Below are 14,291 nucleotides of genomic sequence, written 5' to 3'. Positions count from 1 at the left end.
TTAGGTTGATTCCTAGGTATTTCAGTTTTTTGGATGCTATTGTGAAAGGAATAATTTGCCCTATTTCTCTCTCAGTGAGTCTGTCATTGGTGTAGAGGAAAGCTATTGATTTTTGTGTGTTGACCTTGTAACCAGCTACTTGACTGAATTTGGATATTAAGTCTAGAAGACTTTTGGTGGAGTTCTTGGGGTCTTCTATATAGAGTATCATGTCATCTGCAAATAATGACAATTTGACTTCTTCATTTCCTATCTTTATTCCTTTTATTTCTTTCTCTTGTTTAATTGGTGTGGCTAATGTTTCCAGAACTACACTGAACAAGAGTGGTGATAGTGGACATCCTTGTCTTGTTCCTGATTTTAGTGTGAAGGATTTCAGTTTTTGACCATGTAGTATGATATTGGCTGTTGGTTTTTCATAGATGGCTTCTATCAGTTTCAGGTAGAGACCCTCTATTCCAATTTTTTGTAGGGTTTTTATCATAAATGCATTTGGATTTTGTCAAATGCTTTTTCTGCGTCTATGGAGATAATCATATGGTTTTTGTCCTTGGCTCTATTGATATAGTGTATTACATTGATTGATTTTCATATATTGAACCATCCCTGCATCCCTGGGATGAATCCCACTTGATCAGGGTGTATGATCTTCTTGATGATCTTCTGCATTCTTTTTGCCAGTATCTTATTAAGGATTTTTGCATCTATGTTCATGAGTGAGATTGGCCTATAGTTCTCCTTTTCAGTTGGGTCTTTCTCTGCTTTGGGGATCAAGGTGATGCTTGCTTCCAGGAATGAATTTGGGAGTATTGCTTCCCTTTCAATTTCATTGAAGAGTTCAAACAGTAGTGCCAGTAGTTCCTCTCTCAATGTCTTGTAGAATTCAGCAGTGAAGCCATCAGGGCCTGGGCTTTTCTTAGGTGATAAGTTTTTAATTATGTTTTCAATTTCATTGGTTGATATTGGGTTGTTCAGAATTTTTAGGTCTTCTTCATTCAACTTTGGTAATTCATATGTATATAGGAATCTGTCCATTTCTTCTGTGTTGTCCATCTTATTGGTGTATAGGTTCTGGAAGTAGGTATTGATGATCCTCTGCATTTCTGCTGGGTCTGTTGTAGTTTCACCCTTTTCATTCCTAATTGCATGGATTTGGGCCTTTTCTTTCCTGTTTCTGACAAGGTTGGCTAAGGGTTTGTCAATTTTGTTGACTCTTTCGAAGAACCAACTCTTGGCTTCATTGATTTTTTGTATCCTTCTGTTAGTCTCCATTGCATTGATTTCTCCTCTGATCTTTATAATTTCCTCCCTTGTATGAGCTCTGGGGTTGTCCTGGTCTTTTTTTTGTAGAAGCTTGAGGTTCAGCATCAGGTTGTTTAATTGGGCTCGTTCTGTTTTCCTAATATGTGTATTCACTGCTATGAATTTCCCTCGTAAGACTGCTTTCATTGTGTCCCATAGATTCCGATATGTTGTATTGTCATTGTCATTTAATTGAAGGAACTGTCTGATTTCTTCTTTAATTTCCTCTGTGACCCATTGGTTATTCAGAGTGTGTTGTTCAATTTCCACATGTTTATTAAATTTTTTGAGTTTCTTTTGCTATGGATCTCCAATTTCACAGCACTATGGTCTGATAATATACAGGGGATAACTTCAGTTCCTTTGCACTTACTTAAAAATGTTCTATGTGTGAGTATGTGGACTATTTTGGAGAATGACCCATGTGCAGCTGAGAAGAATGTGTATTCTGATTTTGTGGGGTGTAAGACTCTGTAAACATCTGTTAAGTTCATTTGTTCAAGAGTTCAATTGAGTTCTAGTATTTCATTACTTATTTTTAGTCTAGTTGATCTATCTATTTGTGACAGTGGGGTGTTGAGGTCCCCCACTACAATTGTATTAGTGGATATATGACTTTTCATGTCTCTTAGTATTTGTTTTATATAGTTGGGTGCACTAGTGTTTGGTGCATAGATATTTACGATTGTCATATCTTCCTCTTGGATTTTTCCCTTTACAAGGATATAGTGTCCTTCTTCATCTCTCTTAATCAGTGTTGGTTTGAAATCTACTTGATCTGCAAAGAGGATAGCTGCTCTTGCTTTTCTTCGGGTTCCTGTCACATGGAGTATTGTTTTCCACCCTTTAACTTTCAGTCTGTGAGTTTCCTTTTGAATTAAGTGTGTTTCTTGTATGCAGCATATTGTTGGATTTTGCTTCTTGATCCATTCTGCCAGTGTATTTTTTTTGATTGGTGAATTGAGACCATTAACATTGATGGTTCTAACTGAAACATGTTGACTTGTCATTGCCATGACTTTTTCTTTTTGTTGGGTTCTCCCCCTTTACATTGAATTTCTTGTCATGCCAGATGGGTTCATTCTGCTTTGCTTCCTGGGGTTGTGATCCTCAATGTCTGTTCCTAGGCTATTGTGTAAAATTCTTTGGAGTGCTGGTTTGGTATTCATGAAGTTCCTAAGGTGCTCTTTGTCATGAAAGTATCTTATTTCTCCATCCATTTTGATAGATGGTTTTGCAGGGTACATCAATCTGGGTTGGAGACTGTTTTCTTTTAGGGCTTGGAATATGTCACTCCAAGCTCTTCTTGCCTTGATGGTTTGTGTTAAGAAGTCTGCTGTGATTCTGATGGGCTTTCCTTTGTATGTGATTTGTTTCTTTTTTTCTGACTGCTTGGAGAACTTTGTTCTTCTGTTGTGTTTCTGGAATCTTAACAATTATATGCCTGAGTGTAGATTTTTTTGATCAAGGCTATTTGGAGTCCTATATGCCTCACTTATCTGTATGTCAAGCTGTTTCCTCCTGCTTGGGAAGTTTTCTGCCATTATTTCTGTGAAGAGATCTTTTATGTCATCTGCACTCTCTCCTGTTTCTTCATTGAGTCCAATCAGTCTTATTTTATTTTTCTTTGCATCATCTAGCAGCTGCTGGATTGATTTCTCATGTTCCCTTATAATTTTGAAGCAGTTTTTCTTTTCCTGGTCACTAATTGCAATCTTATCTTCTATATCTGAAATTCTGTCCTCACACTGGCTCATTCTGCTGTGTAGACTTTCAATGTAGTTTTTCATCTCCTGGAAATCTATTTGTATCTGTTTTATGGATTCCATTTGTTTCCTATGTTGGCATTCCATCATGTTCCTGAGCTCCTCTCTAGATTTATTAATCATGTCTTGCACTGGGGGCACAATTTCTCCTGTTATCTGAGAAATTCTTTCTGATTTCATTTTTTCCAGATCCCCTTTTGTTGCCAGTTCAGTGGGTCCAGGTGGTTGAGTATCAGAGTGTTCCATCTCATTTCCCTTTGGGGTTGCTGTAGGTGATCTGGAAGTCTGGTTTGGGACTTATTCACGTGTTTTCTCATTTCGACTGTGGGAGGGCTATTGGTGCCAGCACGGATTACCTCCTCTGAGCTGGGAGAGGTGGGACAGGGGCCGGGAGCAGCGGTAGGAATGGTGACCCAAAAGCCCTTTCCTGTGGTCTGGTAGCAGCGGGAGGGATGGTGGCTGGGGAGCCCCTTCCTCTGGACCAGGAGCAGTGGGATGGCGGCTCAGAAGCCCCTACCTCTGGGCCAGGAGCGGCAGGAGGGATGGTGGCCCGGAAGCCCCTTCCTCTGGGCCAGGAGCAGTGGGACAGAAGGTGGCCCAAAAGCCCTTTCCTCTGGGCTGGGAGCAGCAGGAGGGATGGTGACCGGGAAGCCCCTTCCTCTGGATCAGGAGCAGTGGGACGATGGCTCAGAAGCCCCTACCTCTGGGATGGGAGCAGCGGGACTCAGTACCTTGGTCTGGTTGTCTGGTGTCCTCTGCGTCTTTGTAGTGTGGAACCAGGTGGCTGCCTGTCTGCAGCGGGGTGATTCGGCATCTTTCGGGCAACTCAGGACCTCGGTAGGGCATGCACAGACCTGCCTGTCTGCAGCAGGCTGATTCAGCATGTTCTGTGTGACTCAGGACCTCAGTAGGGCATGCACAGACCTGCCTGTCTGTAGCAGACTGATTCGGTGTGCCATTTATCTTTCTTTATGGCAGAGTAGTACTCCATTGTGTATAAATCTCACATTTTCTTTATCCAGTCATTTGCTGATGGGCAATTAGGCTGTTTCCAAGATTTAGCTATTTTGAGCTGTGGTGCTATAAACATAGTTATGCATGTATCACTGTAATATGAAGTATTTAACTCTTTCAGGAAGATACTTAATAGGAGAATAGCTGGGTCAAATGGAATTTTTATTTTTAGTTTAGTTTTTTTTTGGTTTTTTTTTTTGGTACCAGGGATCAAACTCAGGACCTTGTACTTGCAAGGCAGGCACGGTGCCACTGAGCTAAATCCCTGACCCTATTTTTAGTTTTTTGAGGAATCTCCATACTGATTTATAATAGTGGTTGTTTAAGCTTACATGCCCACCATCAATCAAAAAGTGCTCCTTTTTCCCTGCAACCTCTCTAGCATTTATTATTATTTGATTTCTTCAATATAGCCATCCTTTCTGGAGTGAGATGAAATGTCAGTGTTGTTTTAATTTGCATGTTTTAGATGGCCAGTGATGTTGAACAATTTTTTATGTATTTACTGGCCATTTTTACTTCCACATCTTGAAATGTCAGTTTATTTTGGATGACCATTTTTGGACTGGGCCTCTAAATTTGGAGTGTCTACTTTTTTTTGAGTTTTTTATATATTCTAGATATTAGTCTTTTGTCTGATGAGTTGCTGGCAAAATTTTTTTCCCCATTCTTTGGGTTGTCTCTTAACTCTGTTAGTAATTTCCTTTGCTGTGTAGCTTTTTAATTTGATATGGTCCCACTTGTTGATTCTTGGTATTATATCTTGTGCAAATGGGATTCTATTCAGAAAGTCTTTGCGTGTGCCTATGTCTTCAAGAATTTCACTTATTTTGTCTCCAGAAGATTGTTTCTGTTTTAATATTTAGATCTTTGATCCATTTTTATTTTAGTTTAGTGTATGTTGACAGATATGGGTCTAGATTCAATTTTCAGTATGTGGATAGCCAGTTTTCCCAGCACCATTTGTTAAAGAGTCTATCTTTCCTCCAGCAAAAACATTTAGCTCTTTTGTCAAATATAAGGTAGCTATGTGTGTGCCTGGCCTTGTTTCTGCATTCTCTATCCTGTTCTGTTGATCTACAAGTTGGTTTTTTGGCCAATACCATGCTGTATTTATCACTATAGCTTTGTGGTATAACTTGAGGTTCAGAATTATGATGTCTCCTGCCTTTCCCTTGTGCCCCAGAACTGCTTTTGCTATTCTAAGTTGATTCTGGTTCCATATGAACTTCAGCATTTCCTTCTCTAGTTTTGTGAGGACTGCTACTGGTATTTTGACTGGGATCGCATTAAATCTGTATTAACAGTTTCAGAAGTATAGCCACTTTGACTATATTGGTTCTGCCTAACTGGGAACAGGGAATGTCTTTGCATTTTTTGCTGCCCTCTTCAATTTCCTTTTTCAGAGTTCTGTAGTTTTCATTGTAGGGGTCTTTCACTTCCTTGGTTAGGGTGATTCTTAAGCATTCCATTTTACTTGATGCTGTTGTGAAAGGTTTGTTTTCTTAATTTCTCTCTCAGTGAGTTTATTATTGGTGTACAGGAAGGCTATTGATTTTTGGGTGTTGACTTTGTATCCTGCTACACTGCTGAATTTGGTTATTAATTCTAGGAGTCTTTTGGAGAGTCTTCTCTATAGAGGATCATGTCTGCAAATAATGATGTTATCCTTCTACCTTTCCTGTACATATCCTTTTTACTTCTTTCCCTTGCCTTATTGCTCTGTCTAAGGTTATATGAACTATATCGAACAGAAGTGGTGACAGCAGACATTGCTGTCTTGTTCTTGATTTTAGAGGGAAAGCTTTCATCTCCTCATCATTTAATAAGATATTGGCTGTTGGTTTGTCATAGATGGCTTTTAGCAAATTGAGAAAAATATCTCCTATATTGGGCTGGGGATTTAGCTCAGTGGTTCTGCCACCTGCCTCATAAGTGCAAGGTCCTGAGTTCGATTCCCAGTACAAAAAAAAAAACCCAACAACAAACTCCTGTATCTATTTTCTTCAGAGCTTTTATAAATGTACATGAGCTTTTTGTGAAATGCTTTTCTGTGCCTATTGAGATGATCATGTGATTTTTGTCCTTGCTTCTGTTTATGTGGGGTATTACCATTGATTTGCATATATTGAACCATTCCTACATCCTTGGGATGAAGCCTACTTGGATATGGTGTATGATCTTTTTGATGATTTGTAGCAATCTCTTTGCCAATATCTTGTTGAGGATTTTTGCATCTATGTTCATTAAAGAGGTTGGCTTATAGTTCTCTTTTTTGGTTAGGTCCTTTTTTGGTTTTGGAATCAGTGCAATGTCTGCTTCCAAGAATGACTTTGGGAGTACTGTCACCCTCTCAATTTCCTCAAAGAGTTTGAAGATCATTGGTATTGTATCTTTTCTAAAGTTTTTATAGAATTTGACAGTGAATCCATCTGTATCAGAGCCCAATATCCTCTGACTGCCTAGAAAAGAAACAATAGAGATTTGTGTAATTTCAAAGTATATGGGGGGCTGGGAGGTCAGTCCTTCAGAGTGGGCAAAGACCAAGACTCTCCATACCAGCCAGCATTTATTGGGTACACACAATAGTTGGAGGGAGTATCAGGTGACTTAGAGGGTAGCAGAAATCCTATATTGATGGGAATCTCATGCTCATGAGGGCAGAAAGGAGAGCATTCCCACAACAGTAGGTGGGCTGAATTAAACTGATAAGAAATTTGTCCCTCCCCAGGTGAAACCTTTCTCTTTTTGTATTACTACTTGGTTCTCAAAGAACCAGGATGTCTGCAGCTGATGCAATCTTGCCCTTGAGCCCCACAGCATCACTGATCGTTGAGGCCTCAGCTGTGACTGGAGACAAATGGAGTTGTTTCCACATGCCATAGGTGGCTTGCTCATGGGCAAGGCAACATTGGGCCTTAGACAGCTATAGTCATACTTTAATTATGAGATGATTTTCCCCCCAAATTTATATAGAATGGCTCTTGACACATCTGGACCTACATGTTTCTTAGTTGGTAGTTTTTTATTACTTCTTCAATTTCATTGACTGATATTAGATTAGTGAGTGGAGCCAGCCCAGGAGAGTCCATGTGGGCTGCAACCAACAAGGTTGCAATTAGCTGCTGAAGGCCTTTGAAACTTATACCTCACCAAAACCTGTCACAAGTGGGTGCTGTACATGGAGATACAAGATTTAATGTTTGCCCTGCTGGGTTTCAGTCTTGCCTTTGGCCTTATTCCTTTCTATCCTCTTATTTTTCTCTCTTAGAATGAATATGTTTATCTGATGTTGTTGCACATTGAAAGTATTTAACTTTCTTTTTGATTTGTATATAGGGTTTTGGCTAAGAGTTTGCCTTGAGTCTCAGTGGAGACTTTGGACTTGGACTTTTCAGCAAATGCTGGAAATGTTAAGACTTTGGTAACTCCCAGAGATGGACTAAATGTATGTTGCATAATGAAATGAACATGAGTCTTCTGGGGGCTGGGGTGGATTGTCATGGTTTAGATCTACAATGTCCCCTAAAAGTCTTATGGAAGGTGATTGGATCATGGAGTTTCTATACTTATCGGTAGATTTATCCATGATAAGTTCAGCAAGTGAATGTGCTGTTAGAAGTCCAGGACTTGTTGGGAGTGTGTTACTGGGGGTGTGACCTGGGAGGGTGCATTCTTGTTCCTGTCCTCCCTTCTTGCTTTGCATCCCAGCAGCCATAATGTGAGCAGCTTTTCTCTACCAATCGCATTCACCATATTGCTTCTACCTTGGAGCCAGAAGACCATGGACTGAACCTATTGAAACTGAGCCAAAATAAACCTCTTATCTTTTAAGTTGCACGTGTCAGGTATTTTGCCCCACCAAATATGGAAAGTGAACTAATACAATGAATTGTATTAGTGACTAATATATGGATTCCTATAATCACTGAAGTAGATGTTACTATTATCCCTATTGTATATGGGAAAATTAAGGCACAGTAAAGTTAAGTGATTTACCCATTGCCATCCATTTAGCAAGTGGGAGTGCCAGCTTTAAACCCCAGGAAAGTAACTGAGGCTGGAATTACTGCAAAGCTATACTGTTACTCCTAAAATAAAATTAAGCAAAGAAAATAAAGGAAAGAAGGAAAATGCTGCTAATATCAGATGACCTCATTTTCACTATTTTTACAAAGATAATAGATGCAATTCCAGCACCCTTTCTATTATCTTGATGTGCTCTGTGTCAGGTAAGATCCTTGGCTTGGGGCTTCTTGCACTCATCACAAGAAAGGAATCATATCACCTTAAAATCAACTGTGTCCCCACCCAGAGGGTGGTAGGCTTGAGTTCTGCTCACTTTTAAATACTTTTGACATCCTTGGCAGCCCTGGCCATCATCAGTACCACTTAACATATTTCCAAGGAGTCTGGTATGTTTGGGAGTGCCTCCTTGCCTCAGAATAAATTGGCCAATTCACAGGGTGAGTGCCTGAATCTCTTCTAGACTGGTTTGAACCTGTTTTGTGTACATAAGAATGAGAAATATTATACCTCTGTCACTTCATCCAATTAAGTGTTACATTTAGTTTATTAATAGAACTAACAGCCTTAAGATAGGTCTCCTGACTCTCCCTTCATAGAATTTCATTTCAATGGACTTTGCAATGGACCCCTATGATACCAGTATACTCATTTCTGCTCTTTCATTTCTTTAAATTGCATTAACTAAAATCACATGAGCTGAGATTGCATTGACTGTGACTGGTGACATTCGAGAGTTCCAATGCATCCAAAAAGCCCTGTACGGTCTGGCATTGAGCCATCTCCAAATGAAAAATCCATTTTTCTGGCAAGAAGCAATTGATGTGAACCTAGACTAACATGATGTTAAAGAGGCCTATGAATTCATACAACTGAAGATTGCTAGAATCCCAGTTGAGACAACATAAGAAATGTTTTCCCTCGTTGGATGTGTTGTGGATCAGTTTGAGCTTAACTTAGTTTAAATTCTGGCAAGTGGGGTTGGTAGTACTTATGTTTGGATTTCTTTATCAAAATCCTGGCAATAAATGATTTTAGCCCTATTATCTTCTAACACCCTTGAAACCAATGCACATGCTAGCTTCCTGTATTAATAAGGGAGAAAATGCATTACTCCAGGAGTACCATAGCTTTTCTACTCAGAATCGCTTTTTGTATGGAGCTAAATTTCATTTTCCATGCATCTTTTCTCTGTTCATTGCCTGGTAAGCAACATTAGCTTCTCCTGTGACCTCACCTTGTTGCTTCCCTTTCTTCTCAGGGTCTATGGAGTCCCTGTTTCCCATCCAGGCTAGGCTTCCCTGAACAACCAACCATGCCTGTGAATATGAGCCACAGTCTTCAGAAGGAAAGAAAGACTATGGAACATCATTGCGTCTGGCGAGGATTTTCACTTCAATTATCCAATTCAATCTCTGCAGAGACAGTCTCTTGGGCTAACATTCTTTCACATGAGAAAACTGAAACTTTAAAGAATCAAGTAATTTTCTGCAGGTCCCAAATGAAGGAAGTCCCAGGGCTTTGAAATCTGGTTCATAAAGCCAGATCTGGGGCCTCTTTAAAAATCTTATTAACTCTGTTCTATTCAAAAGCAGCAAGTGCCTCATTATAATCCTTTTCCAAGTTATAAAGAGGGAAAGGCTATAATCATATTTACGAATTCATTATCAAGGTGCTGCCATGCTCTCTTTCTCTTTTCGGGTTTTAAAACTTTATTTTCATATTTAAAAACTGCATTCCAAGCATTAAAATCATTTGAAAAACAGCAAAAAATGGCACTATGATTAAAAACTGCATTTTACAGCCTACAGGACACCTTGGATCAGCTTGGATTTTACTCCTGATTTCACCGTCACCCTACCCAGCTTCTTTCTTCCCCAAGACAAAGTTGTTTCCCTTCTCTCTTGCCAGACAGGCAGAGGGAAGAGGTAGGTGCTGCCTAAGTTCAGTTGATCACCATTCTTTGATGTGAAGGGACAGCAGTCATTAAACTTCATCTAAACCCCTTGCATCTTATAAAGTTGAACAGTTACAAGGAACACAATGAGAAGTGCACAGTGCATCTCTCAGCCAGCCACCTCTCAGACAGCCTTCTTTCTGATCCCATACAAAGGAGGTGGCATACACCTCCTTATGATTTACTGGCTTGCTTCTGCTGTGCTACTGTTTCTTTTGAAGGCAGTGGACCTCTTGCATGTTCTTCTTCTTCAGTTTGGTTTGGCTGAACTTCTGGATCCCAGCCCCAAGTTTGCCAGACACGGTTACTCAGGAAGCTGAACGAGGTGTGTGAGTGAGTAGAGTCTGCCAGGGTGGCCCTGTGAGTGCCATTCTTTCTTAACAGAGACCTTTGAAGGTGAAATACCCAAAGAAATAAAAGCCCTAGTAGTGACTGTGAGGTAATTGAGCATAGTGTTCCTCTTCTACTGGTGCATTGTATTTTAATTGGATAAAAACTCAAAATAAAAGAATGAAACCCTGAGTCCCCAGTGAGTCCTGTTTCCTGATTCCCATGGAAAGGGGAAAAAAGGTGGATTTGGTTGACTTTTCAGTCCTGCAGTGCCGAGAGCTCAAGCTCCAGCCTCTTTGCCAAACATGGTCAGCAGCTTCATTGCCCTTTCTTTCTGCTCTCACAGGAGAGCTTGCTCTTAGCCTGGTGTCCAGATTTTTGTGTGTTTGTAGCATCCTTCTCCTCAGTGTTATGCTTATAGCCCTTTCTGAGAGCTATATAGTTCATAACCTATCATCTTTCCTGTTTGATGTGTGTGGGCTCCTCATGTTATCATGTAATTGCTTCCTTCTTCTCTTCCTGCCTTCTGCAGGCTCACTGAGCTATGTGGCTTGTCTTGTGTGTGAGTGTGTGTGTGTGTGTGTGTGTGTGTGTGTGTGTGTGCTGGGAATTGAATCCAGGGCTTTCTGCTAACCATGCATTCTATCCCTGAGCTACACCCAACCTTTCTTTGTGTTTCTTAAACACGCCATGCTCCTTCCCATCTTGGCATTTGCTATTTCCTCTACTTAGAAAGCTCTTTCCTTTATACCTTCATGCAGCAACCTCCTTCTTCTCAACAAGTGTCAGGTCAGGAGCCACCTCTCAGACTGCCTTTTTCTAGATCCCATAGAAAGAAGCCACTCCATTGCATCTGTTTGTTTATTTTCTTCATAGCACTATTCTACCTGATGTTAGGTTTATTTTAGTCACTGCTACATTCCTAGCATCTAGAACAGTGGCTAGCATATATAATAAGTAGTAAATAAATACTGATGTAATAATGAACAAAGAGTATTACTTAATAAAAGTTCAGTTTTCTCTTAACACCCGAAGCCATACCTTTCAGGCAGGATGATTTCCATCTCCCCCTACTGCAACTGCCTTTTCTCTCTGAGTGGACTTGCAGTGCATGTAGGCAGGGATGTTGTCCTACTTGTACCCTCTGACATCTGTAGACTGCCTTTCACATTGAAGCTTCTCAGAAAATGTCCCAGTCACCCCTTCCATTTTCTAGTGCCAAGCATTTTCAAGAAACGCCATCTGGGTTCTTACAAATGCTGCAGCAAACCCATATTCTGTCTGTATGGATAGGCATGTTCATGCTGCACGACATCGGTGCATGTGGTAGGAAAGCACATCCTGCAAGCCAGCTCCTTCCATTAAATGCTCTAAGTTTCACAAGCAGAGGTACTGAGAGTGGTCCCAACAGCAATGTTGCTCATGGATAAAATAATCAATGTCTATTGTCTTATTCCTAATAACTTTGTTCTAACCTTTGGAACATTGACAGCATATGAGAATATCTTTAAAGAACAGCCTCAGCGATGCCTAGATTTCTGTGCCCCATTGTGACCCAGCAGTGAAATCCATTTCTATCTACAGCTTGGGTTTTTTCCCCACTAATGTGTTTGTTAACTTATACTTAAGTCAAAATTCCTCTGCCATTTTTGTTTTGAATAGTTTACCCTTTTATTTTGCTACAAAACTACCTGTAAAAATTTAATGTCATTTTCAAATTTAGACATTTTACTGTGCACTCTCTTTTCCAAAATCCAATAAATCACTAAATTAAATTGACTAGGATTAATGCATTGGGAAATACCACAGTTTGTACTTCTTCATTTAATAATATCCCTACCCTTACTGCTTTGACATTAATTCTTTATCCATAATAAAATTCTCTTCCTGCTCCTAGGATAACTCAATTAAGAAATAGTTATTGGTGTGAAAATTTTTTGGAGATTGTTCCAAAAATAAAATATGTTCATGATTCCCCTTTCTCCACGATTTTATTTTCCTTTTGAAAAAACTTCTATACTTTAATCAGACATTATTTTTTTCTTACAGAGAATGAGTTAGCTTTCCGGTAACTGACAAGTATTCAGTAGTCCTGTTTTTCATTCATATTTCCTTTAATATACACATAGCTCTCTTTCAGAGGCTTTAGTCCCTCCCACTACTTCTTTAGACTGAGCAAGTAATGATTAAGTCTAAACCCTAGTTTTAAATATTTCATTGTCAAACATAGGAAATAGATACAAGGGAGCAATAAAAAGCACCAGGGGGTAGGGAGATAGCTCCCTTGCCTAACATGTATAAGGCCCTAGATTCAATCCTCAGTACCAACAAACACAAAAAAATCACCAAGTTTAACTTACTATTTTAAAAAATTATTTTATTACATGAGAAAAAATTATTGCCCATATGTATATGTAGACATTAGTAAACATGGGAAAGGGAGTTTCCAACAGGACCAATTCAATATTTCATACATGCTTTTCCTTTCCTTCTCTCTTTTTTCTAGTTTTACCTCTTGATTGTTTCTCTTACCATCCTCATATCTAGGTATTGTTACAGCTCCTTCCTTAGGATTTATATTTTTCTTTTCGTTTTATCTTTAACTCAATAACACTGTATTTATTTTCTTGCTTATAGTCAGTAGTTTTAACTTGAAATACTCATTCTGCTTCTGCTTATGGTCATTTATGTCACTCTGAGACATTTTAAATGGACTTTAATGCACTATTCCTTTTTTTAAGAACATCCAATGCTAGTTTAAACCTATTATTCACGAGCATACTTCTCTAAACAATGAGCAAATATAACATTGAATTTTTTTCCTTTATTCTGCTCCCCTTGGTAGAAACTTAGTGCTCTTGATTTGTTAATAAGGTAAATAAATCCTCCTTTGAAAGACTTGACAGGTGCTCTATTTGTGTTTAGAGCCATAACTAGAAATTCTGAGCTCCAAAGTAACAATTTTAGAGAATGCTCCTTTAACCTTCGTTAATTGCAAAATAAACAGATCAGGGGAGCTAAACCTTTAGGAATCTGCACTAGATGTTCAAAGCTTTTCAATGTTTTGAGAAGTCATCAAGTATAACCCTTGTGTGAATATGATTATTATTTGTTTTAACAGCTTTATTGAAATATACTTTATATACCATATAATTCATCTTTTAAAGTATTCAGTTTAATGGCTTTTAGTACATTCCTAAATATGTGCAACCATCACCACAGTCAATATTAGAACATTTTTATCACTCCAGGAAGAAGCCCCTATTCTTTAGATCACCCCTCCCTTACCTTCTATTCTATTCCTCTTTCCCCCTTGCCCTAAGCAATTACTAATCTACTTTCTAAAAATATCTGTGTCACGGCCCGGGATTTAGCTCAGTGATTCCGCTGCCTCCCTCAAGGTCCCGAGTTCGATCCCCGGTACCCCCCCCCCCAAAAAAGAGGGCGTGGGTGAGGAAGGGCAGAACCAGGTAAGGTTGTCCGTGACTGTCCGGGTTTGCACCAAGCTAGCCAGCGGCTCGCGAGCTAGAAGTCCTGCGGGAGCTCCATGCTTGTACAGTGGCCAGGATCAGGACGAGTCCATTTTCTTAATGATCAGTTCGGAGGTTTCACGTGCATCTCATAAACACCTCGGCCTTTTCCTGTGTGAGTTGGGGGAATTTCCCAAACGAGGGACATCAGCGTTTCTGCTGCTGTAATTTCCTCTGTGGCGCAGTTCTTCTTCTCCAGATTCCTACAGTCACAGCTCAGTTTCTCTGCTCATCAAACGGCCTTCTGCACTGTAGCTTCGTGCGGGGGTACGCAGATTGATTTTATTGCTAATTTAAGAAAAATATTTTCGCATTGCCCTGTCAATTCAAACTTGGGATTCTGACACCGAAGATTCCATCACAGGG

This window comes from Heterocephalus glaber, unplaced genomic scaffold, assembly GCF_053883595.1.
Source record: "Heterocephalus glaber isolate CG9 unplaced genomic scaffold, H.glaber_assembly_v1.0 deba00001555, whole genome shotgun sequence".
NCBI classification, from domain to species: Eukaryota; Metazoa; Chordata; class Mammalia; order Rodentia; family Bathyergidae; genus Heterocephalus; species Heterocephalus glaber.
The sequence above is the reverse complement of the archived record's forward strand: the minus strand, read 5'-3'. Positions refer to the sequence as shown.